This window comes from Ambystoma mexicanum, chromosome 1q (genome assembly GCF_040938575.1).
Source record: "Ambystoma mexicanum isolate Mex_15411 chromosome 1q, UKY_AmexF1_1, whole genome shotgun sequence".
NCBI lineage: Eukaryota > Metazoa > Chordata > Amphibia > Caudata > Ambystomatidae > Ambystoma > Ambystoma mexicanum.
In genome coordinates this window covers 178,631,566-178,651,432 of record NC_090922.1, presented here as the reverse complement: position 1 = coordinate 178,651,432, position 19,867 = coordinate 178,631,566, and positions in this window count along the sequence as shown.

The window sequence follows — 19,867 nt, the reverse complement described above, 5'->3', positions numbered from 1 at the left end:
CACACTGCAAGTGCAGTGAATGAGGGAGGCCCTTGAACTAGTGCTACCAACTAGTCTTGCCATCTTCTCAAGGACCCAGCCCTTCAGAGCCTTCAGAAATGTCCCTGAACTGCCTGGTGTACTAACCAGCTCTCTCGTGGACTACCTCACCAGAAGCGTCGCCTTTCAAGTCCGGAACTTTGGTGGTCACCAACTTGTGCCACAAGTCACCTTCTCCCCTAATTCCAGCTTCCTAACTTCAAGGGTAGCTGACATGGAGCAGCTTCTGTGACCTACACTGGACGGACGCCTGTCGTCACCTGCAAACAGTGGTTGTCACTAGAACTCTCCTTCCTCCATCCTGCATCATTGGATCCTACATTTGTTTGCCAACAGGGATTGCATCCTGCATCAACATCCGAAAGAAAGAAACTCCTGGGCACCTCTCTCCGGATCAAAGGGCAGAAGATCGAGCCCCTAGTGACCCCCAGACGATTCACATCTACATCTGAGAAAATTAGAGTCAGGTGGGTAACTGAACATCAGTTTGCCAGTCCTCCCTATCCTCCATAGGATAGAATTGGGAATAAGTCCCTTTGTCTCCTGTCTCCATTCCACTCACCTTTGGTCATCGAACCTGGGTTTGGATGCTGCCCCTGCCTTAGCCGTGGGTCTGGAAGAAAGGAGAAAATGTACCTATCCTCAGCTACATTATTGTAGAACATTTAAATAGTGTTGTGTGATAGCACTGCCTGGTAGTAGTTCATTGTTAAGTGTGTACTAAGTGTGTACTAAAGCCTTAAAAAATAAATAACTGTATTTGTATAACTGACTGTCTAAATTGATTTATTGCATGCCATACTCAGTGGACTCATTGAGGGCTGCTGACCTCATTCGCACACCCCTGAAACTAAGCCTTGACTGCGCTCGATTGCTACCTTGATTGGGCTTTGGTTAAACTCTCAGAGCTCCCTGTTCGTCATAACTAGGATGGACTCCTAAAATCTGTCCACCAGGCCAGAATGTAGAAATCTATGTTAACAAGAGGAGGTGGTGGTGGGTCTCCCGGGCAAAGCTCTAGTTAAGACTGGTCTGCGGGTGAAAGTACGAGAAGGAACATGTGGACAGATCGCCCCAAAGTCAGGATTGGCCCATAAACATTCCCTGGATGTGGGAGCTGGAGTTATTTACAGAGACTACTGACGGGAGGTGAAAGTAGTCATCTTTTACCTGGGAAATCTCACCTAGGTCATGGAACTCAGCCAGCCTATAGTCCAGGGATCTGCAACCTGCAACTCTCCAGATGTTTTGGACAGCAGCTCCCATGACCCCTCACCATTGACTTGGTGGTTAGGGTTGAGGGGAGTTCTGGGGAGACAATGGTTGCCAACCACTGCTCTAGTCCAACCAGTGTGTGAAAAGATATAAGTCCCAGAGATCAAGAAAGTGGAAGATCTCTAAGACATCGAGAGGGATGCCAGGTTTGGGGAGATAGGAGTCTCAAAGGAGAGACTCCGGTTCTTTTGAAGTATCAGGCTCCACATAAGAGGAATTTACTGAAGCCCAGAGAGTGGATCCCCTTTGGGAGAAGCTCATCAGAAGTGCCTAAAGAAGAGAGCCAATCCCTGAAGACCCCCACCACTTCACTGACAGAAAGGGGCTCCTGTACCAAATGGATGTAAACCCAAGTGGGGGAAGGCTACAACTACTATAAGCTCTTGGCACCTAAGCCAGTGCAGAAGGTGGTGATGGAGTTAGTTTACTCCAATTTGACAGCAGGACATCTGGTCCCAGAAAAATAACATAAGAATAACATGCTCTGCTGATTGTATTGGCTTGGTGTGGCTGCTCATATTAAGCAATTCGGCGCTGTCTTGCTAAGCTGCCAGAACACTTTGTTGGATGATGTACCCAAGGCCCCACCAACCATTGCCTTTCAACGAGATTCCATTATTCTGCATTGACATGGATATGCAGGGGAGGAAATAAGTACATCCTCATAATCATTGATTACACAACCAGATATCCAGAGGCTTTTTCCTGGAGAAGCAATTGTCAAAGTGTTCATTCTGATCTTCACCAGAGTTGGCTTCCCTACAGAAATTCTTACCAACCAGGGCAGCAGTTTCTTGTCCAAGTTCATGGGTAAAATAAAAGATCTCACAGAGATCAAAAACCTTAGAATATCACTGAAACTATGGAGAGGGCTACACAAACAACCCCAAGTGTGCAATACTCAGAGAAATGGTACAAGTTCCTTGCCAGTGCCTATATCAACCCCAGAAATAATAAAGTTAATGGGATTGGGAGGCAGGGCTTATGTTGGCAGGGATGCAGGGGTGCAGGCACTTACATGCATATATGGTGGCACTGCCCCAAACTGACTGCCTACTGGTCGTAGCTGTTGGTATTCCTGAACATGATGACTGACTCCTCGCTGCCCATAGAACTCTCCATTTCTTTCTTAGGCTTGATTGATGACACTCGCACTAGCGGCGCCGCTCAGTGAGGCGCATGCTTGCAGATATTTTATTGATTGCTAGAATTGTTATTGCTGGAAGTCAGAAAGAACACCCAAGGTATATTATTAGTGAATGCGTATGTGGTCCGTGTTGGTACAAGAGAAGATAACATACACTGTACAGGATTAACTGATGTCCTTTTTCCTGAATTGGGGCAGCTTTCTGGATTACATTAGAGTGAACAATAAGGATTCTACCAGCTCAACGCAATTGAGGGCTCTGGGCTCTGGGATGCACGCAACATGCATGCCGGGGGACCTTGGTGCATGGGTAGAGGGGAGAATGTATAGCTTCTGTAGGCTCACACAAGGTCATGCAGTTCTTGACGGTACTGCATCCCCACAGGTGCTGCTGGGAGGCGGAAAGTGGGAGGATGTGTTACCCTGCTAGATGTGTGAAGGATTCTTGACATCCCTGCACCCCTTCTGATGGAAATGTATACATTGTACATCCATGTTTTCATTTTATGTTGTCCCTTCTCCCATAGGGGAGGGACCCTTCCCATGCGGCCAGGGCGGTGCAGTCACAGTCCAATAGTCCCCCGGGGGTGGGGGGTGCATCATGGGAGGATCATATGGGGAGGGGAACCTCTTGTGAGACAGGTGAGGCCATCCTAGGGAGAACGCCTTACTAACCCACCTTTTCCACCTCCCGCACTGTGTGAAGGGTAGCATAGTCCCACAGACCTCAATATGTCTATATAAGGTAGACCAACCCATCTCGCTGCCTTATACTAAGATGAGGAAGTGTAGCGACTACCCATGTGAAACCCACTGCAAAACTGGGATGAGGAAGAGCATTTGCGACCCAGTAGAGATCAACTATAATGGTACTGGGACGAAGAAGAGGTGCAGAGTTCTGAAGAGCACCCAGTGTAACTAACAGGAGCGGACAAGTCATTATGGACATTGTGTACGTATACAAATGGAAGAATGACTTATGAGTTTGTCGAGCCCTCCCCTATGAAGGGGAACACAGGAGAAGCAAGAAGGCAGACCAGGACGCCGAGATGGGAGTAAGCCACAGCAAAGCAGCTCCCGTGTGGACCAACCGCTTGCCTAGACAAGAGTAATAAGCTCCAGTCATCCCTGAGGTCTGGGAAGGAAGGGAAGCAGGAGCCGTGCGAGCCGTAGAAGGCTTTGCACCGTAAGCTGCAGCAGAGCAGAAAAAGAAGCTGAAAGATGGGGAAGCCCCACAGCAGACTGCAGGTGTTCCAAAAACCCTTAGACCACGGCAGACTGCAAGAAAAGGTATGTGAGTGGACGGGAAGGCACCGGGCCCCGAGCAAGTAGCGAGAGGCCAGCAGAAGGAGAGAAGCCCAGAAGTAAGTGTCTGGGACCCTTCCATAGATAAGAGGAATTTTGCCAACTGGAGAAGCATTCTCATTCCTCCTCATAGTTCCAGTACCTGGCAAGAGAGTACTTCAGGTGGGCTGTGCCTAGAGGACAGAAAGTGCAAGTCTGGGACCTGCACCCATAAAAGCATCCTGGTTGCTCCTCATAATCACAGTATGGCAGGAGAGTACACCAGGTGGACTGTGCATCAAGGACAGAGTGTGAGAGCCTGGTACCCGCACCCATAAATGCAACCCAAACATTTTTATTACTCCACATAGTCATTGTGCCTGATAGGGAAGTAAACCCGGTGGACTGTGTCTAAAAGAGTTAGGAAGTAAGAGAAGCACCATACCTCTTCTTCACCATGTTACTTGGCGAGAAGGAGTGCCATGTCGACTAACCGGGGTCTGGAAAATGCAACTAGAGAATTGGAAGAGACCAAGGCAAGGGAGTCATCGCCTCTTGTGTTGTTTTGAACATTTGAAGAAACAAGGGGGAGGGAGTCATACCCTCTGGTGTTGTGGAATATTTGGACCTTGAGAAACAGAGACACCAGGGGAAGGGAAATATTCCACCTGTCCAGTTTCAAAGAAGCTTTTGTCCAGAAGAAGAGGATTGTTCTTCTGGACCCAGCAGAGACTCTTATCATTAGTTATTTTCAAGTGTTAGGGAAAGGATCCTTAGTTTATTATTTGAGGCAGGGAAACCCCTCTTAGCATTAGGGATAGGTAGGTTTTTCCCTTTTCTCTTTGGTAAAATAAAAGTGTGCAGCAATCACCAGGCCACCTCTGTATTGATTTCTTACTTCTGCACCCTTACATTTACTATTGTTACAAATGTTATTCTTGTGATTTATTGTCACGCATTCCACTCCCTCTGGGGATCCCATTCCTCATCCCCGTGCCCCGAACACCCCTCGCCCTCTTGCCCGGTTCCGGGACTCACAGGTTCTCTCTTCGCCCCAGTTGCCACGGCGCCGACTGCCACAAAGCTTGGGTCGGCATGCTCTTTGCCCGCGGAGACGTCTGCCCCCTTGGCGTCTTCCGTGGCGGCTGCTAGACCGACTTCTTCCGCGTCACATGACAGCCGCCTTTCACTCACGTGTTTCTGGACTATACTCACGTGATGCGCCCGCGGGTCATGTGACCAGGAGGAAATAGCAGCGCCAGTATTTAAACGTCTCTGTTGCGGTGCTTCGGTGCTTCACAGCTGTTTCTTCGGATTCCTGTACGGCGCTACATACCTTTTGTTTCACCCCTTTTTGAATCTTGACCTCGGATTTGTTTCACGGACTGGCAACAGATAACCCTGGGCTTTGGTACTTGCTTTTGGATCATTGTTACGACCACGGACTGCTTCACGGACTATTACTACGTTCCGCCCTCCTTGTGCGGATTCTGGCATCAGGTGGGCCTGGCACTTGCAACCTTGCTGGGATACTGACATACTGAAAGAACTGCCTTGCTGGGTCTGGGAACCTTCCCCATAGGTACAACCGCCACTCCACAGACACCTTTTGGTAAGACCGTTCCACTTACTTGTTGATTGATTGTTGATTCTGTTTTGGCTTGACACTTAACCGGTGTTTCCTTTACAGTGGTTCGGGGTTCCACGAGTACCGCAGTTCCGGAAAGAACATCTCCCACCTGTGGCCTCAAAGGCAGCACAGAGAGTGACTTTGATTCTCTCTGTGCGGCACTCGTGGACAGAGGACTCTTCGGCTACACGACAGTCACGACACAACAGACTGTGAAGCCATCCTGTCGTGTAGCTATGGAGGGAGCTGCGGATGACCCCTTGATCACTATGGTTCAGGCCATAACCGTGTTACGTGCGGACATGGCCGCAGCAAATACAGCCATTCACGAACGCTTGGATACCATCCAGAGTGCTAGACATCCTCTACCCTCAGATGCTGAATTTGGGGATACCCCACCAGGCCCCCCGCCCGTCCAACCTCCCGTTCCACCCATTCCTAACCCCATCCCCGTAGTACTGCCCTCTCCTTTTCCTTTGGCTGCCCCTGAGAGGTACCATGGGGATCCCGGCAAGTTCAGAACCTTCTTGAATCAATGCAAATTGCATTTTTTGTGTAGACCCATGGCTTTTCCAGACTCCACCTCTAAGGCAGCCTTTACTCTTTCTCATTTAGCAGGCACTGCTGCTGCCTGGGCCAATCCACTCCTAGAAAACAACCACCCAGCCCTTTACGACTTTGATTTGTTGGTCACTGAGATGTCCCGAGTGTTCGATATACGCCATAATTCCAGTCCCGAGAGCTGGAACTCCTGGGGCAGGGTAGGGGGTCTTTGATCGAATACATTACTAAGTTCAATCAGCTTGCAGCCGAGACTTCCTGGCCTGAATAAAAAAAAAATGTTGTGTATTATCGCGGTTTAAATAAAGCCATGAAGGATGCCCTTGCGGTTGTTCCCTCCTTACCGACCTCTTACCATGATCTAGTCGATTTAACTCTGCAATTGGACGCCAGACGTTCTGAACGTAGGGCTGAGGCCGGTTTCCTGCACACCACTGCCCCATCTCCTTCCACCTCGGCCCCCTCAAACACCAGTTCCGAACCCATGCAAATCGGGGGCATCAGGAGCCCGATCACCCTCATAGAAAGGGAACGTAGGAGGGTGGACAATGCTTGCTATTATTGTGGTCTACCTGGCCATTACGTGAAGGAGTGTCCCCGTCGCCCCAAGCTAAAACCATCACGTTTTCAGAATGCTCGACCCTAAACTCGGGGACCGGGTTGAGCGCTCCTTGTCATACCCCAAACCCTGTGTTTGCTTTCGGCCGCATCAGACCCATATATGTGCAGGCCATTCTACAACCCACACCTGACATCTCACACCCAGTTACGATTATCATAGATTCCAGGGCTACGGGTAATTATATGGACATCACACTGGCCCAAATCCTGAACCTACCTCTTCTAGCCAAAACCCGGCCGGAACCGGTACAGGCAGTGGATGGGACTGCTCTGGTTTCCGGACCAATCAAACAGCAGACCGCCTCAATGCTCTTGACCATAAAGGCTATACACAGGGAGACCCTGCGTTTCGATCTCATCTCAATGCCCCAGTTCGGTGTAATATTGGGAATACCTTGGCTACGGGAGCACAACCCCTTAATTGACTGGAAAGAGGGTTCGGTGCACTTCGAATCCGATCTCTGTCAACATTTCTGTCTAACCACAGCCACCACTATTGAGACACCCGCTCAAGCATTGGGGGTCATGGCTCAATTATCTCTAGAGCATCCCGTTGTCCCCTCCACAGAACACCACACGGTTGGACTGGTCTCCACACTCATTCCGGCCCAATACCAAGACTATCTAGAAGTGTTCCACCATGGTTCATCAGACGTTTTACCGCCACATCGCCCGTACGACTCCCTGATAGATCTGGTTCCGGACAGCACTATCCCCACAGGTCGTATCTACTCCTTGTCTCCTACTGAAGATCTAGCCCTCAAGGAGTACATTCAAAAGTCCCTCTGTCTGGGTCAGATACGTCCTTCTACATCCCCGGCGGCGAGTCCCATTTTTTTTGTCCCCAAGAAGGAGGGTGACTTACGGCCTTGTGGGACTACTGCAGACTCAATGCCATCACCAAGAAAGACCGCTACCCCATTCCACTAATCACGCCCCTCTTGGACCATCTCACACATGCCACGGTCTTTACCAAATTAGACCTCCGCGGTGCCTACAATCTGGTTCGTGTGCGTTCCGGGCACGAATGGAAGACCGCTTTTTGTATGAGTACACTGTCATGCCGTTCGGTTTGTGCAACGCTCCGGCCACATTCCAGAGGCTCATGAACAATATCTTCTCTGACGTCCTGGACGTTTTTGTGGTGGTCTACTTGGATGACATCCTGATATTCTCCCAGAACATGAAGGACCACGTACAGCACGTCAGAGAAGTGTTGTCTCGTCTACGGACGCACTCCTTGTTGTTTGCTAAACCTGAGAAGTGCCAGTTCCATGCCGACTCCGTAGAGTTTCTTGGTTTTCACATCTCATCTGGAGGGCTAGCCATGAGCAATTCCAAGGTTCGCGCAGTGCTGGATTGGCCGGTCCCCGATTCATTGAAGGCGCTCCAGTCTTACCTTGGTTTCGCTAACTTTTACACGCGATTTATCTCTGGGTTTTCTTCTTTGGTGGCTCCCCTCACTTCCCTGACTAGCCCTCGCACACCTTTTTTATGGACGGACACAGGCCTTCGAGGCTTTAAAGACAGCATTCACTAATGCCCCCATCTTGCAGCACCCAGACCCAGAACTGCCATTCATAGTGGAAGCTGATGCTTCATCCTTTGCCCTAGGTGCTGTATTGTCACAGACTTGCCCTACCTCTGGTCGCCTTTACCCTGTGGCCTTCCATTCCCATAAATTCACAGATGCCGAATCCCACTATACCGTGACTGAAAAGGAACTACTGGCGGTCATGGACGCCTTCCGCGTTTGGAGGCATCACCTCTTGGGTGCTAAGCACCGTGTCACGGTTTACTCTGATCACCAGAATTTACAAGACCTGGCATCTCTGAAGTGTATCAACAGCAGGCACGTCAGGTGGCATCTCTTCTTTGCGGCCTTCGACTTTGTGATCAAACATCGCCCGGGTAATACCCATGGCAAAGCCGATGCTTTATCGCGTTCCCCTGGGGGAGTGGCCTTGCCAATGTTTCCAGACACCCTTCTGGACGTCGGCAAGGTGGTTTGTTTGTGTACTCCAACCCTGCCTTTACTTGACGCGATACGGGATTGGGTTTCTTCACACCCAGGCCAGTTGTCCGATTGGGATTTGGTGGTTCACGATGGTCTCCCCTTTGTTTCTGATCGTCTATTCATGCCCACGGTAGACACCCGCAACATGGCCTTGGAATGGTCTCACGACGCCCCGGTTCATGGTCATCCTGGTCAGAAACGCACTTTGGTGCTGCTGAGAAGGTGGTGCTGGTGGCCGTCTATGAGAAAGGATGTTGAATCTTACGTTAACGCATGTGCGGTTTGTGCACAGTGTAAGCATCGCAGGGGTCGCCCTGTGGGTCTCTTGCTTCCTTTACCTGTCCCTCCCAAACCGTGGCACACCTTGACCATGGATTTTGTCACTGACCTACCCCGGATCCGGGTGTCAAGAACCCCACTCCTGTGCGAGTAGCTGGGGCATATACTGTTGCCAAACTGCCTAACAGACATAAATGCCTTTATTTCAGGGCCCTCCTGTGTCCAAGGTGCAGGCAAATGACTTGGGACCAGCCCTCCTGGCATAGAAGTCCACAAACACCAGAAAAGAAACAGAAGACTACATTTCCCAGAGGCCCCGCGCGACCGCGAGCCTCTGGGAAGCTTTGGGACCACGCCCGATCAATCGCGCATGCGCGCGGAACCCGCACGGATCCCCGCTTGCGCTACAGACTCTTCGCCGAAGAAGACGTGTCTCCGTGGGCTCCTGCAGGCTGCTGTCAGCGGGGCCATTCCCCGCCTGCGAACACTGCAGGCCCCGCTGCTTGCTTGAGATAAGTGCTTTACTCATTGGTTGGGAACGAGGGCGTGTGGGGAGTTTTGGTGCTACTAACCCGCTCCGACTCGGGGCCTTGAAACACCGCGGATTGGGCTCCGGCACCGGCACCATTAACCCTTGGTTGGCAGACTCGCATGCCGGACTCCAATACTGTAGTGAACCGAGGCACCCGGCATCGTCAACCCTTGCTTGGCAGAGCCGCATGCTGGATTCTATGTTGTAGCGAACCGGCACCATTAACCCTTGATTCTTAAGGTTGCACGCCGCATGCTATGTCTAACACTGTTAAGCACCAAGCTCATAGGTGTCTCATTTCTTGTAGTGGCAGAACGCCGGCTACGTGGCCTCGTTAAGGAACATTGGAGTGATCGATCCATGACAGAATCCCGTACTTCTGAAGCTAAGTGCTTAAACCTTTGTGTGATCAAATGCTCTTGTGTTAATGTTTTGGGGGCATTTACCAGTGTATCTGAATCAATGGGAGCTCTCTGAGTAATACGCTATGGTCAAATCTAAGAATCTATGCATGTATGAATGTATGAATGTGATATGGTATTGTCTAATGCATCCAAGCCTAGAGAAGTAATCTGGGTGTTGGAATTGGTAAGCACGAGGAAGTGCAAGGTGCATGAATCTGGCAGTATCTGAGAGTCCACGGATAGCCCAGGAGGGCTGAACCTTATTTTCCCTGAACTACCCCAACCCTATCCAAAACCTCTCCCTTTCCCTCAACCCGGTTTACCTAATACCCCCTACCCATCCAAACCAGCGGACCCTAACCCTCTTTCCCCGGCGGGTCGCGGATGCCTGAGTGTTGAATATCTCAGGCGCCAAGACCCAACGGGGAGGCAGGTGTACGTGCTACCTCCGCGCAAGACAACGTACCTGACAGGAGCGCAAGCCCAAGTATTGCCGAGCGCCTGGGTAGCACGTCGCCGTGGAGGAGATTTTACATGCCCTACGTGATTTAAAATACAAATTGCAAACTACTCGCCATGATTATGCAAACTTGGCGGGTCAGGTCCAAGCCCTTACGGTGCAAGCCAATGCCCAAGCTATTCCGTTGCCTCCGGACCCAACTCCACCTGCCCCAGTCCAGGTATCAGTGACCACGGAAGCCCCTATTCCCTTGTCAGCCCCCGAAAGGTATCATGGGGATCCACATAAATTCAACCAGTTAATCATGCAATGCCAGTTGCACTTTATTACAAAGCCAAATGTCTTTCGTACCTCCCAGGCTCGTTCGGCTTTTGTGATCTCTTACCTTGGGGGGGACGCTGCATCTTGGGCTACACCGTTAGTGTCTAAAGACGATGAGCTTTTATACCAATGGGACATGTTCCTTGAGGAGTTTGGGAAGATTTTTAATCGTAGGGCGGCGACTCTGATTAAAGATCGAGAGCTTCTTACCTTGCGTCAAGGAGGCAGGGACTTGGTTTCTTATGTCACCACGTTTAACAGGTTGGCAGTAGAAACGGATTGGCCCCAAGAGAAACGCCTGGCCTTATTCTACCAAGGGCTGCGGGACGAAACTAAGGACCTCATAGCACAGGTTGATCCCCAACCAGAAACGTGTTCAGCCATGATTGACTTAGCCTTGCGGTTAGACCAAAGGCAGAGTGATAGGAAACTAGACAGGAAGAAATGGGAGGCAAGGCCCCTACTACGACTAGATCAACAGGTTAAAAATACCAGAGTAGAGAAGCCCTCCGAAGAACCTATGCAGGTAGGAACAGTGCGAGGCCCTCTCAGTAAGGAAGAAAAAGACAAGAGGCGTCGTGAGAGGCTCTGTCTTTACTGTGGAAAGGGAGGACATTTTGTTCGAGATTGCACCAGCAAGCCTAAGGGAGAGCAATCGGGAAACGAAAAAGCTCGCCTGTAAGGGTGGCCCCGGCGAGCCAATCTGAAGACACCCCTAAGGTTCTCGCTAATATTCAGCAATCGAAATTCACACATGTAACAGTTTCCGGGCACATTGGTTGGGAAGATCAGCGTATACCAGTTAAGCTGATGTTAGACTCAGGAGCTACCGGGAACTTCATTGACACAACCTTGGCACATCAGTTGGGTATTCCTCTAACCCTTAAAAAGCATGAGGAAGAAGTGAAATCCGTAGATGGATCACCCCTAATCTCAGGTCGCATAACTCAGCAAACCAGGTGGTTGCATTTGGAATGCGATGCGCAGCATCATGAGGACATCAGGTTCGATGTCATCGCAGCACCCCAATTTGGAATGATTCTGGGGTTACCTTGGTTGGGTACCCATAATCCAGACGTAGACTGGGTTCAAGCGTCGTTGTGCTTCTCATCAAGCCACTGCCTTAAGACCTGTCTGCATGTTGGGAAGGTGTCAACGAAGGAAGAACAAGTAATAGGAAGTACCGAAACTACGTTACCCGCAGTGTACGAGAGCTATAGGGATGTATTCAGTAAAACCGCTGCCGAGACCTTGCCGCCCCACCGAACCTTCGACTGCAGGATCGACCTAGAACCTGGTGCATCCATGCCTTGCAGCAGAATATATGCTCTAACAGAAGCAGAAAATGAACACTTAAAAGCCTACATCGAAACTAACCTAGCCAATGGGTTTATACGCCATTCTAAGTCACCTGTCTCGTCCCCCTTATTCTTCGTCCCAAAAAAGACCGGGGACTTGAGGACATGCATTGACTACAGAGCCATCAACCGTATAACCATAAAGAACAGGTACCCCCTGCCGTTAATATCCACTCTGTTGGATCAGGTGCGAGACGCTAAGATATTCACCAAATTAGACTTACGAGGAGCCTACCATCTTGTGCGGGTGCGTGAGGGTGACGAATGGAAGACTGCTTTTCGGACCAAGTTTGGCCTTTACGAGTATCAAGTCATGCCATTCGGGCTCTGCAACGCACCGGCCGCTTTCCAGCACTTCCTGGATGAAGTTTTGCGGGGGTATCTAGACGTTTTTACCATGGTGTATATCGATGACATCCTTATTTATTCTCACAACCTGGAGGAACATCGAAAACATGTGGAAGCAGTCCTACAACGCCTAAGAGAACACCAACTCTACGCAAAACTAGAAAAGTGCGAATTTCATCAGTCTACTATAGAGTTCTTAGGTTTTGTTTTATCCCCAGACGGCATCACCATGGACAATAAGAAGGTGAAGGCCATCCTGGAGTGGCCTTCTCCCACGTCAGTGAAGGAAGTTCAAACGGTGTTAGGCTTTGCCAACTTTTATCGACGGTTTATTAATGGGTTTGCAAAGATGGTGCAACCTATTACCCGTCTGCTCAAAAAGGGAATCACGTTCCTTTGGGATGCAGCTGCAGATACCGGTTTCCAAGCCCTGAAAAACGCATTTGCTTCGGCCCCTGTGTTGCTTCACCCAGACCCCAATCGCCCCTACATAGTAGAAACTGATGCCTCCAGCTACGCGCTGGGGGCAATTCTGTCACAAAGGGACAATTCAGGTCAACTGCATCCGGTTGCGTACTATTCGCGCTCGCTGCTTCCTGCAGAGCGTAACTATGTGATAGCAGACCGGGAACTTCTTGCAATTAAGGTGGCCTTCGATGAGTGGCGTCACTACTTGATGGGTGCTCGTCACACTATCACCATATTAACGGATCATAGGAATTTACAATTCCTGAAATCAGCCAAGGCCCTAAGCCCCCGACAACTACGTTGGGCGATGCTATTTGCTGAGTACGATTTTATTGTGACTTATCGTCCTGGAACTGAAAATAAGAAAGCCGATATCCTATCTCGTTACCCCGAACCAGATCCTAAAACACTTAAGGAGGAGGAACCAAGGCCCATCGTGCCTTCCGCACGCATCATAGGCAGCGTCACTGTGGATGATATATTCAATGACATTAGGAATGCAATGACTGCTCAGGAACTAGCACGATGGAATGACCCTAAGAATTCACGAACCATCAAAGAAGGACTTCCTTTCCAAGGTGCGACTTTATATTTACCTACCACAGCCATACAACTACAAGCTATTAAATGGTGTCATGATTCGCCATATGTGGGACACCCAGGGGTTGCGAAAACCTGCGAATTATTGAGGCGTCATTTCTGGTGGCCTAAGCTACGACGAGACGTCCAGCAGTATGTACTAAACTGTGAATGTTGCTTAAGGAACAAAGCGGACCATCAAAGACCTGCCGGAATGCTGCAACCATTACCGACACCACCAACGCCTTGGCATACTGTTTCCTTGGATTTGATTGTGGACTTACCCGCTAGCCATGGCCTCACCACAATTATAGTAGTAGTAGACTCTTTCAGCAAGCTGGCTCATTTCATACCTTGTAAGGGGGTTCCTACGGCCAAAGAATTAGTCGAGCTTTTCCTCCAAAACATCGTAAGGTTACATGGCATCCCTCATTGTATGGTATCTGATCGGGGTTCTCAGTTTACGTCTCGTTTCTGGCGGGCTTTCTGTACTTCAACTGGTATTGACATGAGACTGTCTACCAGTTACCACCCAGAAACGGACGGACAAACTGAACGAGTCAACCAAACACTCGAACAGTATTTACGATGCATGACCTATGATAATAATGCTTCTTGGGCTGATACTCTCTGGTTGGCAGAATTGGCTTATAATAATGCTGTACATTCATCTACCAAAATAACACCCTTTTATGGTACTTATGGTTATCATCCACGATTCCAACCTGTTCCCCATGGGGCTGTTGACATGGTGCCTGCGGCTCAAACACACAGAGAACACTTAGTAAAGATTTGGAAAAATATCCTTATACATTTAAACAAAGCAAAACTAGCATACAAGAAGTCTGCTGATAAGAAAATACGACCAGGCCCCCAGTACAGAATTGGTGATAAGGTCTGGTTGGCTACACGGAATCTCCACTTACATGGTCCCAAGAAGTTTCAGCCAAGATTTATAGGCCCATTCTTGGTAGAGAAAGTCATAAACCCAGTAGCTATCCGCCTAACTTTACCACCGCAGATGCGTATACACCCAGTGTTTCATGTGTCTCTCATAAAGCCGGCACCCACGTCCATCCACCAGAAGAGACCTCCCCCCATCGACGTACAGGGAAACCCAGAATATGAGATACAGTCTATTTTGGATTCACGTATACAACATGGGGTACTACAATATTTAATAGATTGGCTGGGGTATGGACCCGAAGAACGATCTTGGGAGCCAGCGACCAATGTCCATGCCTCTCGTTTGGTCCGACGGTTTCATGTCAACAACCCTGCCAAACCGGGACCTGTTGGGAGGGGGAGTACTGTCAAGAACCCCACTCCTGTGCGAGTAGCTGGGGCATATACTGTTGCCAAACTGCCTAACAGACATAAATGCCTTTATTTCAGGGCCCTCCTGTGTCCAAGGTGCAGGCAAATGACTTGGGACCAGCCCTCCTGGCATAGAAGTCCACAAACACCAGATAAGAAACAGAAGACTACATTTCCCAGAGGCCCCGCGCGACCGCGAGCCTCTGGGAAGCTTTGGGACCACGCCCGATCAATCGCGCATGCGCGCGGAACCCGCACGGATCCCCGCTTGCGCTACAGACTCTTCGCCGAAGAAGACGTGTCTCCGTGGGCTCCTGCAGGCTGCTGTCCGCGGGGCCATTCCCCGCCTGCGAACACTGCAGGCCCCGCTGCTTGCTTGAGATAAGTGCTTTACTCATTGGTTGGGAACGAGGGTGTGTGGGGAGTTTTGGTGCTACTAACCCGCTCCGACTCGGGGCCTTGAAACACCGCGGATTGGGCTCCGGCACCGGCACCATTAACCCTTGGTTGGCAGACTCGCATGCCGGACTCCAATACTGTAGTGAACCGAGGCACCCGGCATCGTCAACCCTTGCTTGGCAGAGCCGCATGCTGGATTCTATGTTGTAGCGAACCGGCACCATTAACCCTTGATTCTTAAGGTTGCACGCCGCATGCTATGTCTAACACTGTTAAGCACCAAGCTCATAGGTGTCTCATTTCTTGTAGTGGCAGAACGCCGGCTACGTGGCCTCGTTAAGGAACATTGGAGTGATCGATCCATGACAGAATGCCGTACTTCTCAAGCTAAGTGCTTAAACCTTTGTGTGATCAAATGCTCTTGTGTTAATGTTTTGGGGGCATTTACCAGTGTATCTGAATCTATGGGAGCTCTCTGAGTAATACGCTATGGTCAAATCTAAGAATCTATGCATGTATGAATGTATGAATGTGATATGGTATTGTCTAATGCATCCAAGCCTAGAGAAGTAATCTGGGTGTTGGAATTGGTAAGCACGAGGAAGTGCAAGGTGCATGAATCTGGCAGTATCTGAGAGTCCACGGATAGCCCAGGAGGGCTGAACCTTATTTTCCCTGAACTACCCCAACCCTATCCAAAACCTCTCCCTTTCCCTCAACCCGGTTTACCTAATAACCCCTACCCATCCAAACCAGCGGACCCTAACCCTCTTTCCCCGGCGGGTCGCGGATGCCTGAGTGTTGAATATCTCAGGCGCCAAGACCCAACGGGGAGGCAGGTGTACGTGCTACCTCCGCGCAAGACAACGTACCTGACACCGGGGCTTCGATACCTTGTGGGTGGTCATCGATTCCTTTTCTAAGATGGTTCGCTTTATCCCTTGTAAGGGCATCCCCTCGGCGCCTACACTGGCCCGGTTGTTCTTCGAGAATGACTTTTGTCTTTTCGGGCTTCCCTCGGTTCCCGTCTCGGACAGGGGTTCGCAGTTCACCTCGCGTTTCTGGCGGGCCCTGACTAGGTTGCTCGGAATGGACGTCCATTTCTCCTCAGCATATCACCCTGAGACGGACGGTCAGACCGAGCGACTGAACCAGACGCTGGAGCAGTACTTACGTTGTCTGACCCTACAGCTGCAGTCTTCCTGGTTGAGCGTACTGCATCTTGCGGAATTTGCGTACAACAACGCTGTCCATTCTTACACTGGTTTCTCCCCGTTCTACGTACTTTATGGTCAGCACCCTCGTGTTCTGCCCTTCACGGATTTGCCTACTTCTGCCAATTCAGCTGCCCTTGCATGTGTTAGGGACCTGGCCTCAGTCCACGCTCGGGTGTCGACTCATCTTGTCGAAGCCCAGGCGTCCATGAAGGCACAGGCGGACAGGAAACGGGTGATGGCCCCGTTGTATACTGTGGGATCCCACGTTTGGTTATCCACCCGACATCTGCACTTGGTGGGTTGTCGCAAGCTTCTACCTCGCTTTGTGGGTCCCTATACGATTACTCGTGTTATCAACCCCGTGTCTTATCGACTTGCTCTCCTGAGTTCCTGGCGGCTTCACCCTGTTTTCCACGTTTCTCTGCTCAAGCCTTGTCCCGCTCCCACACGGCTTCGCTCTCCTGGGGCCCCGGTGTCTCTATCCACTCCGGATGTGTTTGAGGTCTCTGCCATTCTGGGTTCCCGTATCTCTAGGGGGTGTCTCCAGTACCTTGTAGATTGGTCCGGGTATGGCCCTGAGGAGCAGTCCTGGGTCCCGGCTACTGATGTCCAGGCTCCTCGTTTGGTGGCGCGGTTCCATAGGGACCATCCCTCGTGCCCACGGGGTCGTGGGCCTTTGGAGGGGGCTCTGTCATGCATTCCACTCCCTCTGGGGATCCCATTCCTCATCCCCGTGCCCCGAACACCCCTCGCCCTCTTGCCCGGTTCCGGGACTCACAGGTTCTCTCTTCGCCCCAGTTGCCACAGCGCCGACTGCCACAAAGCTTGGGTCGGCATGCTCTTTGCCCGCGGAGACGTCTGCCCCCTTTGCGTCTTCCGTGGCGGCTGCTAGACTGACTTCTTCCGCGTCACATGACCGCCGCTTTTCGCTCACGTGTTTCTGGACTACACTCACGTGATGTGCCCGCGGGTCATGTGACCGGGAGGAAATAGCAACGCCAGTATTTAAACGGCTCTGTTGCGGTGCTTCGGTGCTTCACAGCTGTTTCTTCCTGTACAGCGCTACATACCTTTTGTTTCACCCCTTTTTGGATCTTGACCTCGGATTTGTTTCACGGACTGGAAACGGATAACCCTTGGCTTTGGTACTTGCTTTTGGATCATTGTTACGACCACGGACTGCTTCACGGACTCCTACTACGTTCCGCCCTCCTTGTGCGGATTCTTGCATCAGGTGGGCCTGGCACTTGCAACCTTGCTGGGATACTGACATACTGAAAGAACTGCCTTGCTGGGTCTCGGAACCTTCCCCATATGTACAACCGCCACTCCACAGACACCTTTTGGTAAGACCGTTCCACTTACTTGTTGATTGGCTGTTGATTCTGTTTTGCCGTGACACTTAACCGGTGTTTCCTTTAGAGTGGCTCGGGGTTCCACGAGTACTGCAGTTCCGGAAAGAACATCTCCCACCTGTGGCCTCAAAGGCGGCACAGAGAGTGTCTTTGATTCTCTCTGTGCGGCACTTGTGGACAGAGGACTCTTCGGCTACACGACAGTCAAGACACAACATTTACACGCTGACAACTATGCAGTATGAGACAGTTTTGCATGCATAAAATGTTAATAAAAAAGATTTGAATACAAGAAAATGTTGGTGTATCATCCTCAGACCAATGGGCTGGTTGAGAGGTTTAACCAAATGCTGAACTGCATCCTGAGAAGACTGGTCACAGAGGATGTAAAGAAATTAGACAATTTAATCCCATGGCTTCTTTTTAGTCTAAGGAAGATGCCCCAATCATTCATGGGACTCTCTCTTTTCAAGTTGCTGTATTGATAGAACCAACAGGATGTACTCTATGTCATGAGAGAAGAGTGTGATGGGCCAAATAGTCAACAGACCTGCCATTACCCCTTGGTACAAAATATCAGGGACAACATGGAAGTAGTACAACACCTGGCAAGAATTCATCTTCAAACAACCCATGCCCACCAGGAGAAAGTCTATCATTAAAAAATGCCCAGCTATGCACATTCCAAGTAGGAGACAAAGTCACGTGCTAGTCCCTACCACCCAGATCAAATTACTGGCTAGATGGCATGGGCCATATTTCATCACAGAGGATGTGTCCCGTCTCACAAACAAAATTCAACAGGCAGACAGAAGAAATCACCTCAGCAAGATAAAAACTTGGTGAGAAAACAGCAACCCAGAGCTGATGACTTTCTATGAGAACAATATCAGAGAGACTCCCCTACTAACTCAAGTTCATGGGGTCACTGTTCCTGCAGCCCTTCCTACCTCAAGCCATATAGAACTGCCCAAACTGTTGGAAAGATATCCTGACATATTCTCCCAAAACTCAAAAAAGGTAAGAGGGGTACACAAAATACAAACACCATCAGGAAGAGGGTAATTAGATTGAAAGCTTACCATATCCCTTAGACCGGAAATAATATCTTCATAGAAGATCTGACAAAACTGTTGGACCTGGGAGTTATTGAAAAATCCTACAATGAGTGGTCTTCAGCCTATTGTATTGGCATAAAAACCTGACAATAGCTGCCATTTTTGCATCAAGTTTCGGAGATTAAATGAAACATCAAAGTTCGATGCCTATCCCATGCACTGCATAGACAAACGTGTGGAAACTTAGAGGATTCAAAGTGAATTTCAAAATTGGACCTCACAAAGTGACATTGCCAGATTCCCCTTGATGACGATACCAAGTGTAAAACAGCATTCTCAAAACCAGAAAGACTTTCAAATCATGGGCCTACTCTTTGACATCCATGGGGCTTCTGCTGTGTTCCAATATCTAATGGACCACATCCTGGCCCCCTGTCAAACCTTCACTGGGGTGTTTATAGATTACCTAATTGAATATAGCTGGACTTGAGGGTTGTGGGACTCATATAAGACACCTAGTTGTCTTGACAGAGACCTGACTCTGTCAGGGGGAAAGGGACCCCCCTCAACCTGTGGTTGGAGGCCTACCAGGGTGCTTGCCGGAGCCAGTCCTACCCTAGAGGTGGAGTAGGGAGGGCTCAGTCTCTGTCCCCTATACCACTTACAATCGCTCCATACCCACCTTATCCTATGCTGGCCATTGGTTTTATTTCTTCCGTTTTAGAACTATGAATCTCAGAAGTCCTTGCAGCTAGGAGTCTACAACCTACCATCGATAGATGCAGCAAATATCACAGAGTCGAGGAAGCACTGCCTACTTCCAAATGAAAATCGGGAGCCATTGGTAGACAGAAAATGAACTTTGGAACGGACAATTTGTGTACTGGGCAACCACTCCAACATAGTGCTGGACCCGCGTACGAGAAGGAGGCATGTCTTAAAGGGCACCTTATGGTTTCCCACTTGTGTAACCCAGCCCCTGTAGAAGACCAAGGCTGTTATAGGTGAGCAAGAGGACCAATGGAAGTGGGAGGAGACGGATAAAACGTAACAAACACACTGGAACATTGCGAGTGGTTCGAGTGAGGTCAAGGAAGGAGAAGGCAGGCCGAGAGATTAGATGGAGGAAGGACAGTGGAGCGGAGCGTGGAAGAGACTTACAGAAAGCATGCACAAGGTGAGTTAGTGAATGGTGAGA